The sequence below is a fragment of the Amphiprion ocellaris genome, chromosome 16 (assembly GCF_022539595.1).
Source record: "Amphiprion ocellaris isolate individual 3 ecotype Okinawa chromosome 16, ASM2253959v1, whole genome shotgun sequence".
NCBI classification, from domain to species: domain Eukaryota; kingdom Metazoa; phylum Chordata; class Actinopteri; family Pomacentridae; genus Amphiprion; species Amphiprion ocellaris.
This window is the reverse complement of record NC_072781.1, coordinates 25,145,013-25,169,341: the sequence shown is the minus strand read 5'-3', so window position 1 is coordinate 25,169,341 and position 24,329 is coordinate 25,145,013. Positions and strand designations below refer to the sequence as shown.

General features: G+C 41.6%; 1 long non-coding RNA gene across 2 annotated transcripts in view; it reads left to right on the top strand.

Annotated features, from left to right (window-relative positions):
• LOC111574690 (uncharacterized) overlaps positions 1-20,235 on the top strand; it is a 50,453-nt gene extending 30,218 nt beyond the window's left edge. Inside the window, exon 4 of one of the 2 annotated variants that reach the window (XR_008604276.1) lies at positions 19,025-20,235. This is a non-coding gene — a long non-coding RNA (uncharacterized LOC111574690). Of the gene's footprint in view, positions 1-15,664; positions 17,431-19,024 lie in introns of those variants that run through there. The other variant, XR_004848132.2, reaches the window with a different exon arrangement.
• The last annotated feature ends 4,094 nt before the right edge of the window (positions 20,236-24,329 follow it).

Genomic DNA, 24,329 nt, shown 5'->3' with positions numbered 1-24,329 from the left:
TGAAGCAATTATTAGGCTGTGTAGTGTGACCAGAAGGCGAAGGTACAACCTACATTATGCATGGCAGTAATGAACAGAGCAGAATTCATATACAAAACCAGGTGTTTGCCAACTGTCGAAAGCAATTTTCACGAATTGTTTTCAATTGGGAAAGTTGTGATTATACTTTAATATCAGCTGCTACTGATCATGTTTCATACTGTCCAGACGTAAAGACAAAGATGAAAGAGGCAGAATCAGCTGATTAGTCGTGGGAGTTAAATGTTCAGAAAATACTAGCAAACAGTGTTTCCAACCCCCATTATGCTCATTAGCACTTTTTAAAAGATCTTATTTTGTGAAATTGGGGAAACTGTATGTTAATGCATATGTTAATTATGCTTAATGCATGTTGTTAGTGTGTATGTTGGTATTGTGAGTCGGTATGTTCAGTACTTCTCACTGTGAGACCATCAGTGTCATTGCGAGTTCTTGCATTATTTCTCATTGTGACTCCATTACTTAATTGTTTTTTAGTCACTAGTCCTAAAGTTCTTTCTCATCATGAGTCCAAATTTCAATTGCTTCTGGTCATAGATCCATAAATCAGTTACTTCTTGTCTTGATTTGAATCCTACACAATTATTTGCAACTGTTAGACAATCTGGTCATTTGCCATCACTCCAGCTGGGTCCATGAAAGAGAGATGGCTAACGCTAGCTAACACTTAAGTAAGGGCCGTGGTTTGTTGCAAAAGAGGAGAAAAACACCTTTCAAAAGACTTCATATGATGTAAGATTATAAATCAGTCAGTATCACACTGACTGGTAGGGATGGTTCTCAAATGTCAGTTAGTTCCATCTGAAACATTTATCCAGTCTTGAAGCTATTTTCACAGAGGCCCAGAAATTTCGTCCTGTTTACAAGTGAAAAACTACCACACCATCATCATTGTTTATATTTCCTCACACCAACAGTGAGGAAAATGGTGTGAAGAAAATTCACCATCATGTGGGGTGTCTATGATTCTGGAGAAAGACTGCTGATGTTTAGCTAGTTAGTATATGTAGATATTTAGCATGTGCCAGATTTAGAATCCCCCCTCACTCCCACTGCCCTCTACCCCCTCATCTGTCTTCCCGGTCCCCTGATTGAGCACAAATGTGACCAACATACACACGAACAACAAGAACTAAGCATAATTAACATATGCATGACCATACAGTTTCTTCAATTTCACAAAATAAGATCATTTAAAAAGTGCTAATGAGCATAATGGGGGATGGATGCAGATATAAACGACACGATGGAATAGAGTGTTTCAGTGTGCACATAGAACGACTACCTGATCGTGGGGAGATTTTCACCGAATTTGAATTGGAATGACTTCAAAATCTTGCATGAGTCATTTGCTTTGACATTAAAATCAAACCCGTGATGTTATGACTAAGCGTATAACTAGTTAAGTTCAAAACAAATGGCATAATCCCTCCCTAACCTCTCTGAAGAAAATTTTTTTAAAAAAAGATTTTTTTAGACTAAATGAGCTGGTCAGATGGACGTCTTTGGCCTGGTGTCTGAGCTGGCACATGAACACTACCAGGTGCTCAGTGTTCAGGGCCAGACAGCACTCTTAAGCCTTGCCACCTTTCACTCACTTTAATAGGTGGCAGTGTGAAAGCCTGATGGCACCAACACCAGCCCTTGGCGGGCAGCAGGCCTGGACGAACAGAACCTCTTATAAAACTGAGAGAAAGGATAGAGAGAGAGTTATAAAATGAAAGGCTGACACCGTAAAACACAGCTCTAACAAGAACACAGAGGGAAGGCAGAGAATCCCCAAAACAAGCTACCCACCCTCACGCACACATAACACACTTACTCACTCTGCAGCCTGCCAGCCCCCGACATTTACATTAGAAGAGGAAGGACACAGTGGGCCTGTGGAGGAATAGAGGGATGGGGAGGAGAGGTCGGACACGCTATTGGGAGGTTGTAAACACTGTAAGACAGTATCTCCATGGAAGCCCGCGCACTGCTCTGAGGCATCTAACCCCCCCTTCCATCCAGCCGACAGCCCCCCGAGTCTTTCCAAAGCCAAGTACCCTGACCGCCGGGCCCCAAATCGGCCCCTCGCCTCGCCTGCCAGCCTGGCTGTCCAGCACAGCAGATGTGCACAGAGGAGTGGCCTTGGATGACTGGATCCCCTGGGCTTTACAGGGAGCGAGGGAGGAGGAAAGATGATGAGAGTGGCCTTGACAGAGGGCTTGTGTGACCAGGGTGCTGTGTTCGAGGACAGCTTATGTTAACCGTAGGTGTCAGAGTGTCGGTTTAGACACGTGTGTCCATGTAGTTTTTTCCATGTGATATCATTTCCTCATGCAGTTCAAGTGGAACACATTTATACCTGCATGTGTGTCCAGGACAAATAACTGCATTGCATTAATAAAAAATAAATAAATAATAAAACAAGCCTAAAGCGAGAGTGAATATTAGATGTACATTCTATTAGGCCACTGTTTGCTAAACATTAGCTATATCGACTAAATGAGATCCTTTGATGTTCTGCTGGGCAACTTTGGGTGCTGGTATTCATGTAGAACTTACTTCAACATGTATCACCCACTTAAACATTGTTGCAGACAAAGCACACCTCCTCATGGCAACTGCACTCTGAAAATGCTAGTGACCTCCCCAGACAGGACAGTGCCCCCCACCAAAACCAAAAAACTACTCAGGAATGACTTGTAGAGCACGACTGGGAGCCCAGGGTGATGGTCCTGCCTCTGCACTGTCCAGATCCTAATCTGATTGAGTATCCTCAGAATGTGCTGCAGCAAGTCCAATTCATTGCAGGACCCACTGCCAGTACCCCAGGACACCACCTGATGTCCCATGTTCGACTGGTCGGACTGGTCAGAAGTTGAAGTAGAAGTTGCCAGGTTGTATTCCTTATTTTGAAACTGTATATTTTAAGTTGGTTAATATGGTGGCCTCATGTAGCCTTTCTTGTAACCTCATAGTCTGGGTATATTTATGTGAATGACACATGATAAAAAAAAAATTGAATCAGCATCTTGAAAATCAACTTTGGAGCAATCTCACATTCCAAGCTGCTGGATCTTAATGTGAACAACTTCCTATACGCTGGCCATAGGTCAGCTTTGATGTTACCCTGTGTGTGTGTGTGTGTGTGTGTGCGTGCGTGCGTGCGTGCGTGCGTGCGAGCGAGCGAGCGAGCGAGCGAGACCAGAGGCCACACAGTGCCTAAACTGCACCCTGCTCCTCTCTGGAGGAAGGATGTGAGGATGAAGAGGAGGAGGAAAACAGGTGGGTTTAAATGGTGTTCTGGATTGAATGAGCCTCCTTTGAGCCTGCGGTCCCATTATACAGCCGCTATTATGTGACATGGAAGTTCCTTTAGACCAACAGGAAGACGGCAAACTGATTCATTCTCCCGCCTGCATTTTTGTGATTTTTCAGATTTCTGGAAGTCGAATGAAAGACTTCCAGTGTGGTAAAATTGTAGTGCTGCCCCTTGATTCTCTTCCTTGGTCTCTTATCTGTATTTATCTCACGGGTTAGAAAAGGACATGGCATGGGGCTGTTGATAGCTGGGTGGATGCGCTGTAAAACAGATTCCCATTCAGCAGCTCTTTTATTGGGAACTCTGTTCGTTAGCCCTCTCACCTCCTGTGTTCGCCACTTCACTCCTGGAGAGAGAGTGGGAAGCAGTTGAAAGATACACGAGGAGGGAGCGGGAAAGAAGTAAAAAGGTAGTCTCGGAAAAAACAGGGCTTTTTGTACACAAAAGACAGAGTTAGGTCGCAAGGGAGGGAGACTGAATGCTCAGGGAGAGAGAAGGGAGAGTACAAGAGAAAAGCCCAGAAATCCAGAGAGGGTTTACAGAGCTGGAGCGGGCAGCGGCTGCCAGGCGCTGAGGAATTCATGGTCGATTTGTCCTTGTTCGCGGCCGGTTTGCAATAAAAAAGGAGCTGAAGGGGAGAAGGGGCTGGACCGGGCTGCGGGGCAAGCAACAGATTGCAGATGCCTCTATTGGAGAGGGCTCCTTGTGAAAAAGTAGGTCCCCCTCTCTGAGTCCCGAGCCACCCTTTAGAGAAAAGAGCCCTTCTCTACTGTAAAGGAGCGCCTGGGACATTGTGGAGCTTGTCAATGGCTCTCGGCTGGGGCACCGGGAGAATACAAGGAGGCCCAGTGTTCAGCACTGCAGCTCCTTCTATAGAGGCCAGAACCGTAATGGGGCCCCGGGGGCTCTACAGGGAGTTTAGAGGGCCCAGTTTCAATGGAGACCAAGTCTTTTTAACTGGTACATTGTGCGACTCTTTCTCCCTCTGTCCTGGAGATGGGAGAGAGGGAAATTCCTATGCAGATCAAACAGAATGTCTTCATTTCAAATGAACTTCGAATGGAGGAAATTTTGAGGGACACAGTTTGAGACATTTGGGGTGGGGTGGTATTGTTAACGCCAAGAGGCAGGGGGTTAGATAGGTGTGTGTATGAGCGTATGCACGACTGAATCTGTGTGTATGTGTATCAAGTGTTGTTACCGCAGGCAGTGGCCAATAACCAGTCCATCTCAGGTGAGATTAGAGCCAATCAGGGCCTGTTAAAGCACCTGTCAATCAACACAGCAGACCAGTGCACTTGGGGCAACCTCCAGCTGTTTTCCAGTGTGTGTGTACAACTGTGTGCGCTGATTCTGCGTGACTGTGTTAGGTAAGATCAGTCATGAGTTGTTACCACACTGCTTTGTTTTCCCATGAAGTCATTATTAAAAAGCATATTTAACCTTTTAAAGTAGACTATAATCACTTATGGCATTGGGACAGACGCACAAACACAGAAAGCTGGCAGTATGGGACTTGGTTACCCGCAACTTAGAGAAGACAAACTTTACACAGTCACCATGACCGCTGCAGAATGCTGCAGAAAATGTAGCCGATAAACAAAGTGCTGTCCAATGAAGTGGCCGTAGGATTTCCCCTAACCTCACCCAGTGGTCTGAATACACAGTGGGACCTCAGCTCTTTTTATATCTCTGTTTGTCTAACTCCTCTATCTGTCTGCGATTGTCACACAAGAAATGCTGCAGGATGATTTCAGTTTAGATTTCCAGTATGGGTTTAATTTTCATAGCTGTGGCCGGTCTTCTATATTGGTTATAACATTGTACTCACAAAAGTAACAGCTAAGGTCTGGGAAAATGGCAGCATCACTACAAAGCAGTGAACCATGGCAGAAGACACAAGTCAAAAGTCAGATTGCACACAAGTGGGCAGGATAGACAGAATATCAGAGGCATTTCATTTCAGGGGTAAAATGAAGATTTGGTGCACTCACACTGTCTGACTTGCAAGAGAAGGTGGGGTGCTTGGACCGAAAAACGGGAATCCCATGAAAGTAGATTTTTCCCAGTTAGTGGAAGAATGACATCCAGTCTTGTGGCAACTTTCACAACACATTGTTGCCATTAGGCCTGGAAAATAAAACAATAGCAATACATACTGGTCATGGTGATGACACTTCATCATAGCAATAAGCAAGCTGTTCGATAGAATGTTTGATGCTTTCAGTTGACTGCCTCAGGTGCTAATTGGCCAAGTTTGCAAGCACATAATGAAAACACAAAGTCCGGTTTCATGAACAAACTCCTTCCTGCTGCCTCATTGGCTTAAAAACAACCTATCATAGCTCAATAATGGAGCCTCGTCACCAGTTTCTCAAAACTACACCACCATATTTCTGTCACAGCTTTTAAAAAACTGAACGGAAAAGCTGTTAGGAAAAAGCAACTTTTATTTTGAAAGGAACTAAGTGAAAAGAATATCCAAGACTCTGGACACGAAACAGAGATATCAAACCATCTTGTCCCCAACTCAGAGAAAGAAATACTGTATTACTATATTTTATGATAAAGGATCACTGGTACAGACACAATACAAATGCTCCCCCTCATTATTACTGTCTTTTTTAGTCATTGCATTTTTAATACTAAACAACTACTTTGGGAAGGAAAATAAGAACATAAACTAAAAATTCTACTCAGAAAAAATCCAAGATGAAATACCACTGAACTGTTCTTTATCTTTCTGAAAGCCCATAAACAACCATGTTGCCGCGACAATGAACTCTTTGCACTGGAGTCACGTGATGCACGACTGTACATTTGAAGTTTTTGTAAACTTTTTGAAGCTAAACAAACTGGACGGACACACCAACACTGAACATCCAGTTGATGCAGTCATCATCTATGAACTCCTGAACAGGAACCAGCTCTTCCTGCAGAATTCCCTCATCTCTCCAGCTGTGAGTGTGTGTGTGTGTCTGTGTGCTATCTGTGCATGCGACAGAGATACAGCGGGATGAGAGAGCGTGACACCTCTGACTGCCGGGTTCCTTCAATTGTTAGGCAGGAAGCCCGCTCAGACTCGAGATAAAAGAAAACGAGAAGGAAAATACCAAAGAAAGAAAGAGCGAGAGGGAGGGCAGAGATTCTCGCTCACTCCGGGGAGAAAGTAGTGCAAAGGTGAGGGTCGCGGAACAACAGAGAGCCTATGAACAACAACAAGAGTAACATCGGGGTGGTGAGTCAGTCCTGTGGTTTAGAGGCTGCACTCAGCTGGTTGAGTGTACGTACCGAGGAGAGAGACCCCACAATGACGCACAGTCTCATGACACCTGCACTCTATCAGTACGGTTCACACGCACATACACCACTGTTCAAAAGTTAGGGGCCACTTAGAAATTGTCCTTATTTTTGAAAGAAAAGCATTTTTTCAGTGAAGATAACATTAAATGAATCAGAAATTCAATCTAGACATTGTTAATGTGGTTAATGACTATTCTAGCTGGAAACAGCTGATTTTTAATGGAATATCTACATAGAGGTACAGAGGAACATTTCCAGCAACCATCACTCCTGTGTTCTAATGCTACATAGTGTTAGATAATGGTGTTGAAAGGCTAATTGATGATTAGAAAACCCCTGACACTTTTGTTTCCAAGCTACATTTAGCGCTTGTTTTGAAATTAATCTTAGTAGGTTTTCTTCTTACAGTTACCCCACATTTTAACCTTACCAAAGCGATGATATAAGTATTGAAACTGAGAGCAATGACGAACATTTACCTCCTGTCCCTCAAAGTATTGCTATTGTGCAGAAGTATTGATTGTACATGCAGTATGTAGAGCATGCATATGTATCTATTAGCAAGTGCACCCACACACAGGAGTCTCCCTCCTAATCATGAAAGCTTTTGTCAGAGTAATTTGAATCTTATCTTAACATCTCAACATGTAGATTTGCAGGCTGTGCCTCTTTTAATGTGTTGACTTAGAAGCAGATGAAAGAGAGAATTTTATTGATTACATCTCAACTGTAGGGACTTTTACACACTGATAAGAAAATATTCAGGGAAAATAACAAATCAAACCATCATGTTTTTCACATTATTAGGCAGTTTTCCAGTGCAGAAACTTACAGGCCTGAATCTTTGTGAGTTCCTACCGCAAAAACCACCCATATAGAAGCTCTTTCAGAGCCATTTCCAGAAAAGAAAAAATTACCAACTTCTGGGTAGATATTTGTGAGTGCCTGGAAAAAAGTGCTGGCCTCAATGCTAATTGGATAAACCTAGACAAGACAAATGCTGATTTGTTCAAATAGGACAAGAAAAATGCCGAACTGTTAAACTCAGAGATGACAAGTGCTATTTTTTTCTGAGACAAAACATTTCTGTAAACATTTGCACCATTTTGCACCTTCCCTTATGTTCTTGCAGTGGAAAGGCAAGATCAGTGCAGTCAGTCACCATCAACCACTGCTTGAAAGGACAAGACACTAACTGGCCTGTTTGTAATTTGAATTTCCAAAGAAGACAAAAAACACACTCTGTTTCCAAAAAAACTTTTTTGTTCCATGCTGAAAGTATGATTATTTCTGCTATAAAGCTGGGCATTCTGACGTGGGGGTCTACAAGGATTGTCTTGCTTTTATAGCCAGCCTCAAGTGGTCATTTTAGGAACTATGGTTTTTGGGACTTTGCGGGTTGCTGCTTTTACCAGAGGTCCTGAAAAAGTCCCAGAGACAGATTAGTTGATGTAGCTCTTAGATACATGCATGCAGCCAGAGTGGAGCTCACAGCCCACAATCTCTGTTTTTCTGTTCTAAAGTTGCTTTAAGTGTGGAATCAGGAGAGGATTAGATTCACTAAGCAATTTGTAAACTGGAAACAACACCTACTAGGACCTCTGAAGTTCACTTCTTGACACATTAATATGACAATTTAGTCTTTACAGGGATTTATGTGCAGGGCAATTTCTTGTCAGTGACTTTTTTCCTTTTAGTGCTAAGCTAAGCTAATGCTAAGCTAACTGGCTGCTGGCTATTGCTTCATGCTGAATGGACAGGTATGAGAGTGTATCATCAGTGTTCTCTTCTAACGCTTGACAAGAAAGTAAATGTTTCCCAGAACTATTTCTCTGATGACGTAGTATTTATCAATCATGCCAGACATTTTTACCCTGTAAACCTTGCTGGTTGATATGAAAAAAATGTTATACTGGAAGCTGATTTGGCTTTAAAGATGTTGGGTGATCCACTGTTCTTGCTGCTTCCTCTTATTGTCTGCTTTACACTCACAAACAGCCGAGACGTGTACACGCACCCTCACTGCACATTTACAGTAGATGAGCACACATAAAAGATATGGTCACATGCTTCACACAGGCCTCGCTGCTGTCCATCTGTTCCACAGGTCTCGTAGACGTGATCAGTGTCACACCGAGCATGCTAAGTGCTTGTGCGCCACTCTCCCGTCGTCGTGGTTACCCATCAATGGCCACACATCGTCACGGTGACGGTTTAAGGGGATGAACCAGGACTCGCAAAGTGTGTTTCATCAAGGCATGGTGTTCTACCCTGAAGTACCAGCTGGGTGGAGTCAGTGGCAGCAGGATAATGAAGCTATTGTCAATGAAGCTGCAACTGCAAAATAAATACCAACAGACAGTCTGTGGTTATCTCAGCTCTGTGGCACAGAGCAGTAAAGCCCCATGTGTCTGACTTCCTGGGCAGGGTTACACAGAGAGCATGAACAAACACTGTATGACTCATGCTTGTTTATAAGTCTCCCTGTTTCGTTGTTAGGGTTGGACCAGTTTCATTTTAAATGCAAAAATTTAAATCATCATCATCATCCACCATAAACATAATGGATGTTCTTCCTTTATCTATATGGAACTAAATCTAATTCTCAATATTTATTATAATTGCTAGTTTGAGTTCAGGTGGGGTGACATAGTAGCCCATGATGCAATTCTGTGGATGAATGTTAGATATTACAATTTTTAAAATGTGTTGTTGGTGTAATAAGATCAGTGTAAAGACTGCTGACAGCTTTTATCTCCAAATTCTGGAATCGGCCTTCGGAAAGCCCAGATCAGTCAGTGGCTTCTCCAATGAAAAACATATTGAAGGATATAGTGGGTAAAATTGTTTTCTTTTCTGCCAATAAATCACATGAAAAGACTGAAACCAACAATGGTTCTTTTGTTGTGCCACTGAATATCTTTGGATGATGGACTGTTGGTCAGACAAAACAAGATATCTGGAGACTTTGGGATGGGGGAAATTATAACATAGTTTTCACTATTTTATAGATAAAACACTTTTTAGAATTTGGTACAGCCCTAAATGAAACTTACTAACAAGTACTGCGTGTAGCCAACACCTGATTTTATTTTCTTCTGTGCTTTAGAGCTCCATTGTTGTTCCATGACTGGACTGAGTGGTTTGTTCCTTTATGATCATGAACATGCTTGTTTCGATCGACTCCACATATGCTATTCTGCTGTCTGAAATAGTCACAAATATGTATTCATTTACTTATGAAAATAATCCCCAACAAATACACAGTTTATTCATGTTTGAGTAAAATGAGCTAAAAACTAAAACTGCCAGGCGTTGTAGGAACTTTTTCTTTCAAAGAGACAGAATGTGAGCAATATTGTGGAGCAGCAATGCTACATTTAGAACAGTACAAATTGAACAACATTTCAGAGCAGTTTTCAGGTAGCATAGCTACTTTGAAACTCATATCATCATCTTTCCATGAGCAACCTATTTGTACCAATTAGGGGTTTACATGTAACTTGTTTTCTTTGAAGATGACAGAAGTTCCTAAATGACTGAAATGATGTTCTGACTAGGTGCTCAGCAGCAGATGTTTCTTGTGATATGACTTGAAATAGCTTGAATGTGTTCAGCATTGTAGTGGCACTGTTTAACCAAAAACATGTTTGATGCTCATTCATGTTTAAACGTGTTTCTAATACTAGAAAAAACATTGTTGAAAACTAAGATTAATTGAAGAACTGAAACATGATCAAACCCAGCACACATTTTTGATTTAAAAAGAACTAAACCTAAATCAAGATGAGTTGCCAAAATTAACACTGGCATCAAATGCAAAGTTCAACCTCACATGTAAAAATATAGTTAAATTACTACTTTCTGACAGGGCTCATCAATACTGAGGATCACATTTGACAGTTGTAGATAAAAAATGTTCAGTGAGTGTACATATATGTTCATGAGGACAAGATTTATTGGATTTATTATTTACTGTTGCAATAGGCTGTTTTGTTTTTTTTACTAGGTGTCCATATAAAAATTGCTAACTGAGTGTATATACAGTATGTGTGTGTTGCCTGTGAGCATAAACCTGCTCGTCTGGATGACAAATAAAAGCAACACAATAGCAAGTTGCAAGGCAGTTGTGCACAATCTGACCTAGTCACTTATCTGAAAAAATGAGTCACGTCAGTAAAAGATGCAGCAGAACAATGGAAAGTCTATCTGTGGCCTTGAGACAGGTTTTACTGTAAGACTTGGATCACTGCAGTCACCTGTTTCACAGCCATTTGTTATCTCTGTAACACCCCGTGGGCGCACCTGTGTGTGTGTGTGTGTGCGTGTGTGTGTGTGTGTGTGTGTGTGTGTGTGTGTGTGTGAGAGAGAGAGCTGTGGGTGACAGACTGACAGCTACCTGCAGGGAAGTGTCTCAGTATGTGGGTCGTGTCCGTCAGCCTCTAATCCTCTATGATGCCGACCTGTTTGAACAGCCAGCAGGTTCTCACCAACGCAGTTACGTAAGAGCTGAGTGGAGGCCAAGCAAAGACAAACAGTGAAAGAGACAGGCAGGGAGAGCGAGAGACAGAGAGATTGGTTTGCACTTGTCATACTTAATTTACCTGAGCTCTACAATTAGACAGGAATTTCTTGACACCTCAGAGTTTTTGTTGTTGGAGTGAGTGTGTTGAGAAAAAGGCGGGCATGCATTAGTGTGTGTTTGTGTGCGGTAATGAGCAGGTGTTTGACTAGAAGGTTTAACTAAACAAAGTCGGGCAGCTGGAGATTCCCCCATGCTGCTCCAAGACTAACATTAGACTCGTACCACAAGTTAATCAGATGCCACATCTCAGTAAGTGGATGGAAAATAACCAGTGAAACACCTACAGTCCTGAATGCACATAACTCTGTCTCTGCCAGCTAATGCTTCTGACGGAAACTCGTGACAGATTATAACTTGCGCTGATCATTATCAATTGGTAAATACACTGTGTTTAAGATTCAGTTCAGTCTTCATGGCTCTGACATCATGTTATCTTTAGTTATTCCATCTATTGTGGACAGTTTTGAACCAAGACAATGTGCATACAGTATAATTAGGTTTCTGACAGAGTTGTAGTTAACCTTTGCCAATGTTGCCACAAATGCAGCAGAGCCATATTTTCACATGCAAATTAATTTCAGGGCAAACTTGTGATGGACTTCTGAATAATTTTGTGGCAAACTTAAGGCAAACATTTGATTTTTGATACTATTTTTGCTGTATGTTTGCTGGGATGTTTACAGTTTGCAGCAAGTTTGCTACAAATTCAGATGAACTAGATCCAAAATGACAAATGTGGGATTCATCACAAATTTTTGGAGTTCTTCCTCTACATAACTCTGAAGAAATTTTTTTCAATCCATCAAATAGTTAACATAAACTGAACAAAAAATGATGGGCTGACTGCCATCATTGATACCACACTGTTAACGTGCACAGATCACCCAACTGCATTTATTCTGATGTAAATTATAATAAATTAAATGACAAGATTGTATCACGAAAACCTCAGCAGGTCATTAACTGCTGTAGGATTTTTATTCTATAATTGCAACACATTTCTTTTTTTTTCAGATGATCAATCCTTTTCTGTTGAGCTCTAAAAATGACAGCATTGTTTTGACAAGGTTTTAAACAACATTCCTGTTCTTGATATTTTTCTAGGCTGGGCAATGAGAGTGTTGACACTGTGAACTTGTCAAGCCTTGTTCTCCTTGAGAATGATTTATCTTTTTAGGGAGAGGTGAGTAGGATCCTGGTATAATTTACTGTGAGACTCAGAATGGGATTTCTGACATTTTCCACGCAGCTCTAAAAGCTTAATCCAAATGTTTGGCTTGTGCAGAGGCTGGTGTGCGGTTACATGCTACAAGTGCACGTACAAAAATGACCTCTACGGCTATCTGGGCCAAAATAACTGCACGCTGAAGTATGACTAAATATTAAGGAACATGATTTCCCTCCCCATCTAAAGTAAACCAGACATCCAGCAGCCCTAGACTCACACATACAGAGAAACACACACACCTGGAAATGACATCATTGTGTACAGAGGCCTGATAAGGTCATTAGTCAACAAAAGCAATGGCCTGTTGCATAAGAAAACCTAGAGGGGCCCAGTGATTGACTGAGACAACCATGCATGCACAGAAATGCACACACACACTCAAAGTGAGCTACAAGTAGTTAATGATTACGGGTGTAACGTGATAGGCTTTGCTATTGCACCTGTCATACCAAGGATAGGTTGACTCCCGCCTGTATCTCACAAACCGTCATTGTTTTCACTGGCATGCAACACTGGCCACAAACAAAGTCTATGTGTGTGTGTGTGTGTGTGTGTGTGTGTGTGTGTGTGTGTGTGTGTGTGTGCGTGCAGGTCTGAATGTGTGTCGGGTTTAGTGCCAGTTTGCCAGCGTATATAAGGTTGGGTTTGAGAGTAGCTATTCGTTTGAACGGTGGCAAACAGACAAATTAATTAAAAATCACCACAGATGAGCTCACTAAAGCATCACACATTCCAAAAGAAACGTTAGAGAAAGTTTATCAGATTCCTTTCTCTTTCTAGTGGCTCTTAAAGCCCTTCATACAATATACACTACAGTATTAAAAATCTGCCGTTTCCATCTAGAATAATCATTTACCACATTAACAATGTCTAGACTGGATTTCTGAATCATTTAATGTTATTTTCTTTGAAAAAAATACTTCTTTCCAAAATAAAGACATTTCTAAGTGACCCCAAACGTTTTAAAAGTAGTGTATCTCATTTCATTGTCATTTTCAGGATCAATAAATATCTAAACAATGAACCTGTTAGTGACTCATGAGAAATTCATCATCCCCATATATTCCACCACTAGACATCTCTGCAGTCTTGATTTGATATTGTATAAAGCAGTTTGTACGGTTCAGTGTAGCTATCATTGGTTTAAAATGAATGTAATAAGTCGAAGTTCCTCTAAAGTCCCTCTCTGGTCACTCTCTATACATATAAAGAAATTTTTGTATGAAAATAATCGTATCTGAAGTTGTAATGGAGTAATATAGCTGCCATGGCACTGACTGCTTATTTTGCTACTGATATCTTCAAGTGTACAAAAACCCCCTATGGACTTTTTTTTTTTTTTTTTTTTTTTTAATGGATGCTTTGCTTTTACTTTAACTACTTTAAAGTAACTGCTGAGATCTCAGAACACAGAAATGTCAATCACAATTTGAGTAGAAACTGAGGTTCCTAATGTGGCTTCAAAAAGGGAGTCAAATCCCAAAGATCCCCATGTTAGAATGTCCAACTTAATAGCAAAAATAAGTGTGGTGGAATAAAGCCGGCTTTTGACTGCTAGATCTTTTTTTCCCTGTACATGACAACTGTACAGGGGTTTACTTATCATTTAACTGGCCCATTGAATTTGTATTAAGGCTTTAAGCTTTGCAGAGTTAAGGGTCTGGCCACACGTAGTGAAAGTGTTAGTAATATCATGGAGGGTCTTGGCTCCACTCATGCTCCACCTCTTTACTCATTTTTGGATTAGCTGAGAGTTAGGAGGAGTCAGACACTGAAAGAGCAAAAACACAGCTTTACAATCACTGTTCAGTAAACCTGTGGGTGACATTATAGAGGATTCGTGCATCTTTTTGAGAGAAACAAACAATCACACTCACATTCACACCTACCAACAATTTACAGTTATCAATTAACCTCAGCATATTTTTGGACTGTGGGAGGAAGCCGGAGAACCCGGAGAAAACCCATGCATGCACAGGGAGAACATGCAAACTCCATGCAGAAAGATCCCAAGCCGGGACACGAACAGACAATTTTCTAGCTGCAAGGCAACAGTGCTAACCACCGAGCCACTGTGCAACCCATTTGGAAGTTATATATACTGAATTATTGATGGAGTAGTTTGTGAGCATCACTGATGTTGCAGCTGGTATTGGTGGAGCTTGAAGTGACTACTTCATAGACTGCTAGGTAGCTTATTCTGTAAAAAATACACCAACATTTAGGAGTAAGTATATTCTGTAATAATAATCTAAATCTAAAAAGTAACAAGATACAACAGCTGTCAAATGTAGAGGAATGAAAACAGTGTCTCTGTGTGGAATGTAGCAGACAAAAAGAAGGAAGCATCTTGAAATGGAAATACTACCATACACACTAAATTTAAGTATTGTACTCAAGTAAATGTACTTATAATAATGTTGTATTCTACTACTCTAAAATCACTCACGTTGTTTAAGGTGATTTGTTCCATACCCTGAGATACTCAGTTGAATTGCCATCTTAGACTACGTGTGTACAAAAACACCCAAAACACCACTCTGAAAGCCAAGTGCAGGAAAATGAGATGACTCCCAGTATTAACATAACAGGGTATCCTTTTCATTTCTGTTATCAGGCCAACTTAATAACCACAGGGCTCTCTCACACTGAGGAACCTTAATAGGGACATACCTGTAGCTGCTCGTATTTCATCCCAATGACAAAATCCAAAGTCTCTACTTAACTGAGACCTGGAATCTATAAGATACGGCATGGAGCAGACAGCAGTGTCTGAACAGGAACTACTGAAATACACAAAACTGGTGTGTCGCAAGGCACACGCATCAACTTGAAGTTGGCTGACTGGTATTATGTGTCTTTATCATATACAAGGCTTGTGTCTGTCATGTGGTAGGTGTCACTCAGTCATAAATCAGGGAGAACATGTGATCTGGATCCATAGTCAAGACTTTTTGAAAAACGGCCATTGAAACTGACGGGACATTCAGAATGGACAACAGGAAGGAAGAATTGTCTATGATTCTCTAAAATAATACACTAAAGAAAAACAGCCTGAGGTGAAGCTGTAACTTTTGGTTTTGACCTCAGTGCCTGGGCCACAGGGGTTAATTAAAGGGGCGGAGCTTGAGTTTGCTTCACGCCCAGAGAAACAGGTACAGTGACTCAGTTGACTGACACTCAGTCATTTCTGTCATTCCAGGCATAGCAGAGACAGCAGAGAGGCCCGGGCCTGTGGTGTTTTTCCAAGCTGCAGAAATGAAAACAAGATGAAGAGAGGTGTAACAGTGGGCTGGTGAGGGGAGGGCAGGTGTTCCTGCTCATGTTGCTGTTAATTATTAGCTTCAAGTACAAGTAGAATCTGAGCAATCATCAGACAGAAGTTGCTAAGGCAGCTTAGAAAGATTGTGGGAGAAAACTGTTGGTGTATTGCCACTAAAACCAGTATCTAATCTGGGAATAAAGACTGGTTTCTGCTAATGGTACCTAAGCCACAAACATTGGCACTGCAAATCATTAGGACTGTGCAGCAGACTAATACAAAAACAAGGCATTGGTGCATTCTGGCACTTGTATTGTGAATGATGGCTCACTAGCAGAGCTTACTGGGACTGATAGACTGATTTTTATTTTCGTACCTGGTATGACAAGTCAAAATGTCTCCTGTTTTTACAGTTTTTTAGTAACACCAATCTCCTTTTTGAAGACATTATCACCCTTAAGCAGAGATATGACACAAGCCAGCATGCTGTTAAGTACAACTCTGTTCCAATACTGAATGATACTTACTAGTGTTGGTAGAAATCTTAATGAGATAATGAGTATTTCCTACTAAACAGAGCGTCAAAAACATACCCTGCTATTTTACTCAAAATTGACGGTGCAAGAAATGCCCTTGTTTCCCGTCCAGAACAAAACCGAAAAAGATAAAACTTTGCTAAAGAACATGAAAAAAAAATCCGCTGAATGTTGGTAGCACCTTCCTTGGTCAGATGACATTAAGATAAATTTGTTTGGCCCAGATGGTGTCCAGCTTGTTTGGCTTGAACCTGTCCAGAAATACCAAGTTGAATGCTTAGTCCTGACAGTGAAGCACTGAGGTGGAGGTGTGAGGTTAACAGGCTGTGTGAGTGCAAAACATGTTGGGGAGATGACATTTATAGATGTCACTATGAATGTCTGAGGAAATACCAAACTACTGGTTGACAATATCACTCCCAGTCTACAGAAGACTGGCCGAAGAAGAATATTCCGGCATGATAGGAGTTTCTACAGACGAAAAAAATAACAAATATGACTGGGCCAAGTATGTCACCTGAGTTGAATCCACTAGAACACCTTTGGGTTATATAAAGAGAAAGGTGAAGCAACATCTCCAGCAAAGTGCAGCTGAGAAGAATGTTTTTAAAGAATGGACTATTTCTGTTTGAAAAAATAAAGATGGACATTAAAAAAAGCATGAATCTCAGTCTTGCAGGATGTATAGACCTCTGTTGCATTATTTTCCTACTGTGGAACCTGTGATGTTACATATTAGTAATATGATACATTGCTGTAAGGTGATACAATTTTGAATCATATGACATTTAAGTGATGTTGCACAGGGGTATACTCACAATTTAGCTTCCACACCACATAAAGCTTGACGACACCGTTAGATATAAAGCAGATTAGCATACCCAGCTTAATGAGCTAAACAGCTGACAGGTCCCCTATGTAAACTACAGCATATCCTACCACAGCGGACATATGGACACAGTAAAAAAAAAATAAAAAAACAAAAAGACAGTGATGGATTTGTTTCCCAAGCAAGTGCAATGAGTGTGTGAAATGCAGGTCAGGTGAGTCATCTTCTCTTCCCTGACAGTGCTGTCTGTTTTTTCACACTTGAATGGAAAAATACTCTTGTGTGTGTGTGTGTGTGTGTGTGTGTGTGTGTGTGTGTGTGTGTGTGTGTGTGTGTGTGTGTGTGTGTGTGTGTGTGTGTGTGTGTGTGAGCGTGTGTGTGTGAGAGCGTGTGTGTGTACGAGCAAAGACACACACAGGCTGATTCATGCTCTTTTATGACTGCCCTGACAGCAGGGCACAAAGCTGTGCTGAAAGGCCCAAGGACATGCAGGAGCATACATGCTTTCACACACACATGCACACACACATGCAAACGCACACACACAACTGCTATTTTTCCCTCCCAGCTTTCTCACCATCACAGAACTGATGGTATCGCAAGCGTCGTTCTACACAAACACAACTCCTTTTTCTCAACCACTAAGTTTCTCGCTGCGCAACACATGCATAAACACATACAGACTGGCTGAATTGCCGGTGCTATAAAAAGAGAGCGGCGTTTAACCCGTCCTTGAAACTGAACAAACGACACACACACAGTCTATATTACATGCTGCAAAGTTTATGTTTAGAAATGACAACTCTTGTCTGGCAGCAGTGTTCTATATGCATGTGGTGGGGATGTAAAGTGCCAGCGTGTCGACTAAAATCATCACTCGGGTAAACCATACACACACACACACACACACACACACACACACACACACACGCAAGGCATTGCTTTTCCCCCATAATCCTCTTCTATGAGTACAGCTTCCCATGATACGTTTAAGTCTTCAGCTGCAGTTTTCACTTCTGTGTTTGTGTTTGGTTTGTTTTAAAGGAGAGGCAATCGTGTTTCTATCTGTCAAACATCGACCTGTATACACATGCATTCACACACAAGTGGGCACTGTGTGTGTGCGTTTGTGCATGTGTGCACCCATCTGGTTTCTACACTGTGAGGCCATTTGCTATTTCTAGAGCAGCGCTGCACTTTTACTCAGCTCTTTCCTTTTGCTGTTGTTTAGTTAGCTGCTGTGTCTGTTGCTTTCTCTCCCTCTCTGTCTCACACACACACACACACACACACACACACACACACACACACACACACACACACACACACTCACACACTCACACTAATACAAGCAGGAGTGTCGCTCAGCGGCGTCAGCGAAGTGTGTCGTCCTTCTCTGTTTCTCTCGTTTACCTCCTCAGTCCTAACTCTGTGTAGACATTCTGTTCTTCTCATCTTCCTCCTCCTCCTCCTCCTCCTCCTCTCAGCCTCTCCGTGTTGTCCTGACCCTTAATGTGTCACTGACCCTCACTGGTTTCACTGGTGGCATTCCAGTCATGGCTGCTGTCTGAAGGAAGTCTGGATGTAAACGCAGGTTGCTGTGCAAAAAAACTAATGGGAATTTAAATTTGCGTTTTTATTTTCATTTATTTTTATCTATTTTTAAGACCAGGCTTAAAACCTTCCTTTTTGACAAAGCTTATAGTTAGGGCTGACTCGGGTGACCCTGGGGGGGTCAGCTGGAGTCTTCATTTGCACAACTGACTTCCCCTTTTGATGTCCCCTAGTTTTGCCCCTAGTTCTGCTGCTATAGGCCTAGGCTGCTGGGGGACCTCTCTGGATGCACTGAGCCCTTCTCTAACTACCTATGTATTTAATGTATATACCATTATTGCATTGCATTCACTCTATTTCTCCCTGTGTCCTTTCTCTCAGTGTCCCTGGTCCCAGAGCTGGATGCTTCAGATCTGTGGTTGTTCTCCCACCAACTGGCCTAGTCTCCATCTGTGGGATGCTGGTCCTGGTGTTGTTTTGGCTCTCTGGTTCAGGGTCCAGTAGACAGACTGAGGCAGGATGTCAATAAATCTTCTACACTGTTGTAGTTTATGCCTTGTTCAGACCAAAGCTAAGTCAGTGTTAAACTTTAGGCATACGCAAAAGTTTGCTAGGGTCAGAGTGATGTAAATTTCATCATCCGACCAAGTAGTCCTCAGGGACCCCCTACAGATATCTGCGTAGAGCCCAAAATGTGCATCTGCTCAGTGAGTATGCTCAGCAGTAGTTGGCATGTGACTCAGTTTGGCACATGCTGCTGATTTGTCAGGACACCTTCACTGGGTATCCTTACATGGCATTTTTCAGTTTGCAGAGCAGTCTGATCAACATTAAATAATCTGTGAATGTCAGACAAAGGCCATGAGTCCATACTCGCATGTACTCTGCTGGTGACATCACTGTTGCTCCTTTTCAGGTTACAGTTACTTTGCCTTGTCACAAGTGGTTAATGTTGTGAAAGGGTGTTTTTAACCCAAACAATGATGCTTTTCTAAGCCCAGCAAAGTAAATGCTGCCTAAACGTAACCAAACAAAACTAAAACTAAGTGGAGAAATAATAGTCCAATACAGGACACAAACCTCAGTCTCCTGAGTGAAAGTTCTGTGACTTACATCACCACCACCCATCCAACTTCCTTATGAGAGACTTTCAATCTCCAACAGATTCTTTACATCTGTCTGTAGCGGATATAGTGGCAGCTGGTGCCTACGCCAGAGGACACCTTGCCTGTATTTCTGAGAAGATAGTGGCTTTGATATGTGGCTCGAGCCTCGCTGAAATCTATCCAGTCTAGAGTTTCAGCTTGGAGGCCAGAGACCAGAGGTGTGCAGTTCTCAGAAGGAAAAAAAAAGTGAAAAGATCTGTTGATAGTCATACTGACATCTCAGCAGCAGCATTACATAACCAGTACATTTCACTCTAATTTCAGTGTCTGGGATATATTTGAAAAAAACAACAACAACTAAACAGTCTCACTAGTTGGTTATAATTACATTATGTCAGTAAGTTAACAGAATATTAGATTAAATGGAATATTAAAAAAAAGATGCAGATGGATCTGCAGTAGCAGCTCCACAGCAGCAACACTGTTGGTGTGGACATACATGCATGCAATGCTGATGCACTCAGCCATCACACACAGCAGAGGTAAACAGTGCAGCACTAGCATAAAGAATATAAGTACTTCTTCCACATCTGTTCATATCCAATACATATGATCTTTATAGTGTTGTCATTATTATATTTCAGTGAACAAGTCAATACATTATGTGTCTCTAAATGCCATTAAAAAGTCAACATTTACACTCGCCTCAGTGCTATTGGTGGTCTGCAAAGATGTGTATACCTGCCTTTGTGTGTGTATAGGCAACTATGTATTTAAGTCTACTACCTACGTGTGTATGTGCATGTGTTTACCCCTGTGCGAAGGATGTGTGTGCATGTATGTGCCTGCGTGTGACTTGTGTATATTACTTAATGTCTGATTTGTGTTCCCCGAGTCCTTATGAGCGACAACTGATCTCTGTGTGTGTGTGTGTGTGTGTGTGTGTGTGTGTGTGTGTGTGTGTGTGTGTGTGTGTGTTAGATTCCAGCAGGCTGTAAATCATTTGCAGGTATTGCAGGTCAATCTTCAATCCAGATGGCCTCCCAGACTCCTGGGCTGCATTCCAAACAGAAACACTCTGCGCTACAAAGTCACCTCACTCACTGCCTACATCTGAGCCAGTAAACCTAACAGTCAGGTTAAACCTCGTGCTTTTTCACTCAAGAACTCTTTCACATACAAGTAAATAATGTCATTGTCTAAGATTTTGAAATGGGACAGAGCACCTCACAAATAGCAACTACCAGCCCGGGATCCATAAATAAAATAAAAACACAGGTGGAGTTTATTTGACACCAACATGGATTTTACCACATACTAAGCTGGGTTAAGTTTCCCTAAGCGGTACTATGACCTCTTTCAAACAACACCACCCAGTATCTCTGCTGAGATAGCCTCACCAGGGCAGCACAGTTAGTGTGTGTTAGTGCCCAAGTGTTTATTATAGCAGGCAGCCCTTGGCCACAGTGCCCTACTTCACTATAATTAGGATATTTCTTATCACAGAGTCTGGGTTAAGATCTCCAAGGGCAGGAGTGAGGAAGTGAGAGATAGAAATGTGAAAGAAAGCTAAACAGTGAAAAAACAGAAAGGGATAACAAGGAGAACTTTAGCAGAGCAATGGCCTTGCTGTGACTCTCACTGGGAGAAGAAGCACTGAAGTGTGATGAATGACAAAGGAATGGACGGAAATATGGAAACACGATTAAAAGAGAGGAGCAGTGGCAAAGACTTAAAGCTGACTTTCTAAATCAGAGGCAAATGTCAGATTTGGCTCTCATGAGTCAGGTTCTCAACATGTGTCATAAACCTCAGCCTCGGTTCTCTTTTTTCCATCCTTCTGCTCCATCGCTGACTCCAGGACAGTTGTGGATGACAGCAGGCAATGACAGCCCTCTCAAGCCTTGATTAATCTCCCTTGTGGATGCAGGCAGCTGTGGAAGCACACAGATGCATATTTGTTGCTATTTTACTATTTTCTAGTCTGCAGGAGTTTGCTTGGAGGACTGCTTCATACAGGCACAGTGGGTTGTATCAGCATATTCCATATATACATGTCATCAGGCGGACCGTCCACACAGACTCAAACATTGTGCTGCACACAGAAATCCACAGAGGGGTTTGCATACACTGTCCAGGATTTGGTGAGATAGCAGAGTTCATGTCATGTGAACCCTAGCAGACCCTAGCATACTCTCTGACATGGTTTAATATTAAACCACATATTTTACTTTTTAATATCTATGTGCCAATACAGTTACATTTAAATGGTTTTTATATAAATAACTACAATAAAAATCAAGGTCAGTCTTTTCTTTCAGGTTGTATGTATATATGCTGCACGTACACTACTGCCCTTGTAGCACAGTCATCGCGTACTCCATTTGTGTGGACACAACTTCCGGACTGCAGGTGGACATGTGCAGAGGTGTCTGCATGAACTGTCATGGATTTGGTGGGATGTCAAAATGAACTTCACGTATAGAAACTATAACACCATTCTCACAGGAGAAGACCTAAATGTCACAAGCAAACATGCTGTACCTCTGTACCCAGCTGCAGCTGTACACTGAGAAGTGAGCATTATGTTACGTCAGCATATGAACAAGCACCAAAGATGGAGCAATTAGTGTGTGGAAATGCTGGAAAATGGGCTGTCGTTTTGGTACAACGTGCAAATACGCGTGTTTAAACTTCGTCATGCACAGTCTAGGTTCTATTTTGTGTGTGTTCCTTGTCGCTGTTCCTCCTCATAACAGGATATGATATATAGGGAAAGACTGTAGGCCCTCTCATAGTACACTGACACACACACTCAGGTCATTCAGGCTACCACTGAGATCAGATGTCCACTTCCTCCGTGTAAACGTCCCTTCACATTTGTTTTTTCCATGAGAAAGAAAACCCTGCTCTGCTCACAGAAGGCGTCTGCACATCCATTAATAAGGTTCGAGTTCCCTTTTATCCCCACACAGCCTCCACAGTAAAGCTGGAGACCACTTTGACATTTACATCTGACAACCTTCAGTGAAACATAAACATGACAGGCAGGACAAAGGCCAATATGCATCCAGGTTGACAGGGCAGGATACGTTGGATAACAATAGCACAAATGTGGATGCTGAACCTTCGACTGATTTAGTAGTTTGCAGCAGTAGAAATGTTTATTAAACATAGTCTCAGCCATCATTTACATCTGATATGATGCAGGCTCCCCCTCTTCTGCTGCTGCATTCAGATAGATATCACATGAGAATGCATCTATACATCAGATGCCTGACCCTCTCAGGGCAGTGTGGGAAGATTTTAACCAACAATCTGGGAAACCTGCAATGGAATAAAATGTTCCCAGCTGTGAATATGAGTCAGAAGAATGGAGATCATTCAAGTGAAGCTTGCCTGGAGATTTCAAAAGTTAAGAAATTTAATTTGAGAAGATGTTGGAAAAATCTGTTGACACTCAGCCTAAAGGTTCTTAAAGGATAGTTCATTTAAACCTGGTGTATCTCCTGTTAATGTGGCTTTTATAGCTCCATACTAACATGTACACTTCTTACTTTCCAAGTCCACTGTAGAGATTCAGGGAAACCTAAAGTGGAACTTTAGGTTTCCCTAAAGCAACAGATGATGTATATCAAGGCACAAAGTACAATTTCTCTCTAGCTCTTTAAAAAATACATTATTTTAACATGATTGATATTAAAACACCACAATAGCTACACTGCTGGTAAACATGCCAGATTAAAACAAAGTGCGAATAACCTTTTAATATGTTAATATGGAATGGTGCTGCAGTTTGTGGTGATTTTGGCTGTGACCAAACATTACAGCCTTCCTATACACAATCACTGAAAAAGAGCAGCTGTAAATAGTCAATACATTTTTCAAACAATACACCAGAATGATACCCTCAAAATGACTCTTTTCATTATCAGAACGAATGTATCCACAAGATGCTAATGACATGCTCTACTGACCCTGAAACATGGAAGGGCACAGAAATTCTGACTTCTGGCATATGGCAAATGAACATTTGTAAATGGGAATGAATGGGATGTCATCTCTGAAATGACATTGTTAAAATATCGGTATGTGATGACCAGTCAAACGGACTGAAAACAAAACCTTATGTCAGTGAAACTAATTTGGAAGGCCAAACCTAAAAAAAAAAACAAATAAAAAAAACAACTCTGAGTCGTATACATCGGACCTACTTCCTGGTCAACTTGTTTGTCGTTCTCACAATATTCCCCATTGAATAAAGTGGGAAAAGGTCTCTGGCCCTTTTGATCTTTCTTGGTGATATCTCCACAAGCCCAGATCTTCTTCACAACCTCTGACGCCAATACCCAGAATTATATTAGTATAATTCAAAGAGACAGTAACATCTAGAAACAAGATACCAGACAGTGTAAAGTCATTCACACAGCTGCAGGAGGTTGTGGTTAAGGAAAAGGTAACTTATAGGACTGAAGAAATGGGCACTGCTGTTGTTTTTCTGGTAAGGACCACAGGCAGCTAGTCAGGCTTTTTGTTTGTGCTGTTTCAGCAGCTTCTCAAACCAGTTTGTGATGTACCAC